At 41.1% G+C, this 5867-nt stretch overlaps 1 pseudogene; it reads right to left on the bottom strand.

Moving 5' to 3' along the window:
* Positions 1–903: 903 nt before the first annotated feature.
* Positions 904–1967, bottom strand: LOC101343647 (olfactory receptor 5V1-like; annotated as a pseudogene).
* Positions 1968–5867: the final 3900 nt, after the last annotated feature.

Genomic DNA, 5867 nt, shown 5'->3' on the forward strand with positions numbered 1-5867 from the left:
ACGCTCTGCTCCCGGCATGGCTTTCTTCGTGGTATGAGGTCCCCAACTCTGCTTGCTTCCCGTTCCTTTCATCTCTTATAAGATAAAAGGTGGTGCAGGCCACGCCCCTAAGGAAACTCATTGGATTGGATGTGGGATCATTGGATCAGGGATGTGACCTTAGTAAGGGTATTATAATCCCACCCTAATCCTCTTTAACATAAAGTTACAATCACAAAATGGGGGGCAACCACACAATACTGGGAATCATGGCACAGTCAAATTGATACACATATTTTGGGGGGGACATAATTCAATCCATGACAACCCTCAGAGAGATGGATTAACACAGTGACTGCAACAAAGGACACAAATGTAGCAACAATTGTGAGGATGGTGGAAGACCCGGCAGTGTTTCATTCTGTTGCACATAGGGTCGTTATGAGTTGGAATGGACTTGACAGCACCTAACAACAACAACAAGAAGGAAAGGTCAAAAGCATGACTTAAATATACAGAAATATGATTAACATATAAGAAGATCACGAGGAGAAAATCTTTCACTTGTCCTCAACATACAGGGAATAATGTGAAGAAGGAAGGAAATTTCTAAGAGATAAAGCCCATCAAAGAAATATTACAAGAAAGAGAGGCACCATCTTTTGGGTAGAGAATTCAGGAATGGAAAGGGTCAATAAGAAAGTAGCATCTAAAAAGAGTAAAGAAGATGGCATCTTTATCTCTCACCAAGGGACTAAAAAAAGCTCAAGCATCTGTACAGTAAGGTTGAGTGTGCCAACTGTTCAATATCTGTCCCATCATTGCAATCAACTCATAAATTGAGTGTTACTAGAATCAGCAAGCTGGTAAAAAGTTAATTTTCTAATATAAGAATATTGATCACAGGTAAGTGAACGTTATATATCAAAACAGGGAACTTGATGGCTGCCACTTCCTTCCCACAACTTTCACAGAATCTTTGATGTCCTTATTCTTCAATGTGTAAATTATAAGGTTTAGCATGGGAGTTGCAACACTGTACAATACTGAGATCAGCCTGTCTTTCTCCAATGAGTAAGATGAAATGGGCTGTACATATGTGAAGATGGCGCTGCCATAGTAGAGAAGGACAATGACCAGGTGGGAGGCACATGTAGAAAAGGCCTTCTTTCTCCCCTCTGATGATCAGATTTTCAAGATGGTGGAGATTATGTAAAGGTAGGAAAAGATGATACACAAGAAAGGAGTCCAACCAATGATGACTCCAATGGAAAACAATGCCAGTTCATTGACAGATGTGTCCCCACAAGACAAGATCAGCAAAGGGGGGATGTCACAGAAGAAATAAATAATCTTTGTTGTTGCCACAGAAGGGTAGGAGGAATATCAGTACCATGTGCACCACTGAGTTGAGAAAACCATCAGTCCAGCATGAGGCTGCTAACTGGCTATATAGTACTTTGTTTATAATAACTGAATATTTTAAGGGTTTGCGGATTGCAATGTAACGTCATATGCCGTTGCTGCCAGGAGGAGACACTCTGATCCTACAGAGAAAATGAATGCAAAAAGTTGAACCACGCATCCCCCATAGGAAACGCTTTTCTTCTGAGACAGAAGATGCGCCATCATCTGGGGACATTGGTGGTAGTGTAGCAGATGTCAAGAAAGGCCAAGTTCCCTAGAAAATAATACATGGGCGTGTGTAGCTGTGGATTAGCCATAGTCACCAAAATAATGAATATATTCCCTCCCAAAGTATAGATGTAAGTCAGAAAGAAGATGGTGAATAATAAAAACTATAATTCATTTAGGTTGGAGAAACCCAAGATGATGAATTCAGAGAGAGACGTTTGATTCTTTCCTTCCATGATGTTGTCTGGTTTCCTTTAGGGAATTGTAGGCACAGATTACAGTGATCGTGTGCTGTAGTAGCAATGGTCTGGAAAACAAGAAACCAAAGCATTAAAAATAAAAATCATCACCATCTACATCAGATTCAAACCCAGAAGAGCAGCTCCTCTTCACAAACCATAGCTCTTACCTATCATCCACATAGACGTAAGTACACCTAATGTTTTACCTCTTTCTTTCCCTCTCCCTTTCCCTCTCCTCGCCTCTTTTGTGTGTAGCTATGTGAAATGACTTTAAAGAGACTAACACTGATCTTTGCATAATAGCATATTAGCTACATATTTCCCTGAGTTTGTGTTCTTGCCCTTAACTCTGAGATTTCCAGGTTTCCCTGGGTACTTCTCTGTCCAATCATGAGAACTATGGGAATAGCATAGCTCTGGTGTCCAGGCCAACCACTCTTAGTCATTTCACTTCAATAACAACTCATATTATCAATATTGTCATCAGAATATTTACTAACTTTCTTACTAAGTCTTTGATGGCTAAAAGAATTGGGCCAAAACAAATGTCATAAACTCAACGTGATCTAATATCTCAACTATCCTGATAATTAAGGATACTTTGGAATTTACATGTAAATTCATTCTTTATAGGAGAATTTTCCAATTCCTAAATTGCTAGAAAAACAAAAATTACAGGAGAGTGTTTTCCCCCCCAGATCACAGAATGTTTAAAGTTGTTTTGAGGGACATGGTAAGTTCACATTTAGATGGTGTAAAAACAGCGTGAGGGCACTGTCTGACGGCCTATAACTTCACAACGGGGAAGGAGAATCAAGATCAACAGCTCAAGGCTGGTTCCTATGAGGTAGAGGTCAGATATGCCTTCTCTCTTCGCCATCTTTACTAATTCTGACACCAACCATCCCTCCCATGGCACTCTCTACTTCTCTGCTGGGTTCGATAATTCACTGTAGTGAATTACAGACCAGACTCATGATTATGGGGTTTATTAGGGAAGTAACAGGTTACAATTCAGGCTCAGGAACACTCAAGGATACAATTCTTCTTCCATCAGGACAGGCTTTTCCCAGACATGCTCGCAGGCACGCCCGTCCTTGGCCCTAGACCTCTGCCCAAAGGCATTCAGCTTTATTTCTCTGTGGGCCAGAAAGCCCACTGTGCTGTCTCCTGCTGCTGGATGTCTACTGCCGCTTCTCGCTGCCTTTAGTGTTACAGTTCTCTCTCTCTCTCTCTGTCTCCTGGTTCCAAGGGCTTCTCAGCACAGGGGTCCCAGGTCCAAAGGACACGCTGGCTCTTCTTCCTTGGTGGTAATGGGTTCCTCTCTTTCCCACCTCTGGGGTGGCTCATTTCAAGCCCAGCGGGGTAGTAAAACTGACCAATCCCTTTGATGGGCCACAATTAACATATCTGCACAGTCCCACCCAATCACTTGGGTGGGAATTACAAGACCATAGCTAGAAAGGCAACACAAAAGAGATCCATCACACTGCAGATGATATTTCCCAATTTTATTGTCTTTGATTTTTTTTTCTGATTAAAATTAATGGTGTCTGTTTTAGAACATTTGAAAAATATAGAAATAAATATAAGAACATTAAAAATCCTTAATATCTACATTAGAGAAAATGTCTTCTAACATTTTAGTGTATGTCTTTCTAATCAATTTTCTATGCATATATATTCAAAATGAGGATCAGAATTGTACATGATATTTTAACCTGCTTCTTCCTTAAGCACCATATTGTGATCACTTCCAATGGAAAATTAATATACTCCTGAAACATTATCTTTGAGTTATATACAATTCTTCATATGAACACAGCAAACTTTTCATATACCAGTAAAACCAGTTACCGTCTAGTTGATTCCAACTCATGGCAACCCATGTGTTTCAGAGTAGAACTGTACTCCATAGGGCTTTCAATGGCAGTGATGTTTTTTGGAAGTAGATTGCCTTTATTCTGAGGTCCCTCTGGGTGGACTTGAACCTCCAATCTTTCAGTTAGTAGTTGAGTGCTTAATTGTTTGTGTCACTTTCTCCCACCCTTATGGATAGATATTTATAATGTCTTATTTATTAATTTTTGCTATTATAAATTTCAGTCATAAGGATACTGAATCAGATTTCCTGAAATTTAGGTCAGGTTAGCTGTATTTTAATAAATTTTCCGAGAGCCTCATACCAATAAAATTAGAGACTTACTAGTGTAGGTCATCAGCCTTGAAAACCCAGTAGCCATTTGGCTGATCGCAGGATTCTGTGTTTGTGTGGCCAAATCATTGTAAATGCTGCAAAGAAGGGCATGATAATCTCTGAGGACTTTCCAGGCGGCATCTCATTTTCTCTTTACATAAGTTCCATGAGATCAGTAATAATATTATTCTCATGTTTCAGAGGAAAATGCTGAGTGTCAGCTATATAAATGTCTGGCAGAGGTTCACAGTTAGCAGGTAAAAAAAGACAGCTTTACCCTCTCCATAGGTAATATATTTTCCATTGAGTGACTAAAAGTTTAATTTCTCTTAACTGATAACAATACATCCACTCCTCACTTATCAACATGATTATGTTCCAAAGACCAGGTCATTATGTGAAAATCAGCATTATGCAAAAAAGGAGGATGACCACAGCAGATCACAAAATGGAGGATGACTACATTATAACATAACTGCAAAATTAAATCACTACATAACTGCCGAATGACATCATTACATAACTGCCAAACCATTGAGAATCATGGCCACCCAAGGTGACACATAACCTTAACCAACACAGCCAGCATTACTCTTGCCTCACACCTCGGCATTTGTTACTGCCAGACAAACACCATTATTGTGCAAAATAGTCAGATAGTAGACTTTTTACTATTGTTGTAAATACAAAATATCAGATAACGAGATAGTAGGTAAGTGAAGATTAGGTGTAGAATGCTCTTAAAAAATACTTCTCTCGATTCATGCAGAGGTCCCCTACCAGCTAATGCAGTGCACATCCGCCATCTTGGACTCCTATCAGAGACCAGCAAACAGGGGATACGAGAAAGCAACTTCATGGACCTTCCAGTGGGAGACAAAACAACCAGTAATTTGCGATATACCCTTTCCCACACCCCACACTTCTTCTGCCCCACTCGGACTCCTCTGCTTCCCGCGGCCACAATCTCTTGTCCAGGAAAAACCAGCTGCTTGTATTCCACACACCCGAACGGGCCGGCTCTCTGAGTGCCATTTGTTGGCTGCTGGTGTTGCTTTTTTCCGCTTCTTTTGATTTCTTCCTTACTTCTCACCACCTCCCCCTCCTTTCACTCAAATACCTGACTCCGTGCGCCATCTCTGCTTCTTCCTGAGGGGCTGCAGAGCTCTGGTAATTTGTGATATACGCTTCCCACTCCCTACCCTTCTTCACCCACACTTGGCCCCCTCTGCTTCCCAAGGACACAGTCTCTTGTCTGAGAAAAACTGGCTGCTTGGATTCCACTAGCCCGCACTAGCTGGCTCCCTGAGTGCCATTTGTTGGCTGCTGGTGTTGCTTTTTTTCCTGCTTCTTTTGATTTCTTCCTTACCTCTCACCACCTCCCACTTCTTTCGCTCAAACTCCTGGCTCCGTGTGCCATCTTTGCTTCTTCCTGAGGGGCTGTGGAGCTCCATTCGAGTGTGGAGCTGCTTCCCGGTCTGGGCTGCCATGCTGGTGGAATCCCGGGGCTTTTGTTTGTTTGTTTGTTTTGAATTGTTTGTTTGTGTTCTTTTCCTTTTCTTGAGTTGGGAGCCCTTTCTGGCCAGGTGGAGCTGCGTGGCAAGGAGACTAACCCCTCGGCTTGCACAGATGTGCAGAAGGATCCCTGAGGGCATTCCTGTTTTCATTAGTTTTTTTTCTTTTTTATCTGTTTTTTGGGGGGCTTTTCTTGTTCTTTTTTTTTAATTTGTTTTGTTTTCTTTTCCCTCTTTTTCCCTTTTTGTCTTTTTTCAATACTCAGTTTCTCGTCTCTCTATATTTTCCTTCTCTTTCTG

The sequence above is a fragment of the Trichechus manatus genome, unplaced genomic scaffold, assembly GCF_000243295.1.
Source record: "Trichechus manatus latirostris isolate Lorelei unplaced genomic scaffold, TriManLat1.0 scaffold00180, whole genome shotgun sequence".
NCBI lineage: Eukaryota > Metazoa > Chordata > Mammalia > Sirenia > Trichechidae > Trichechus > Trichechus manatus.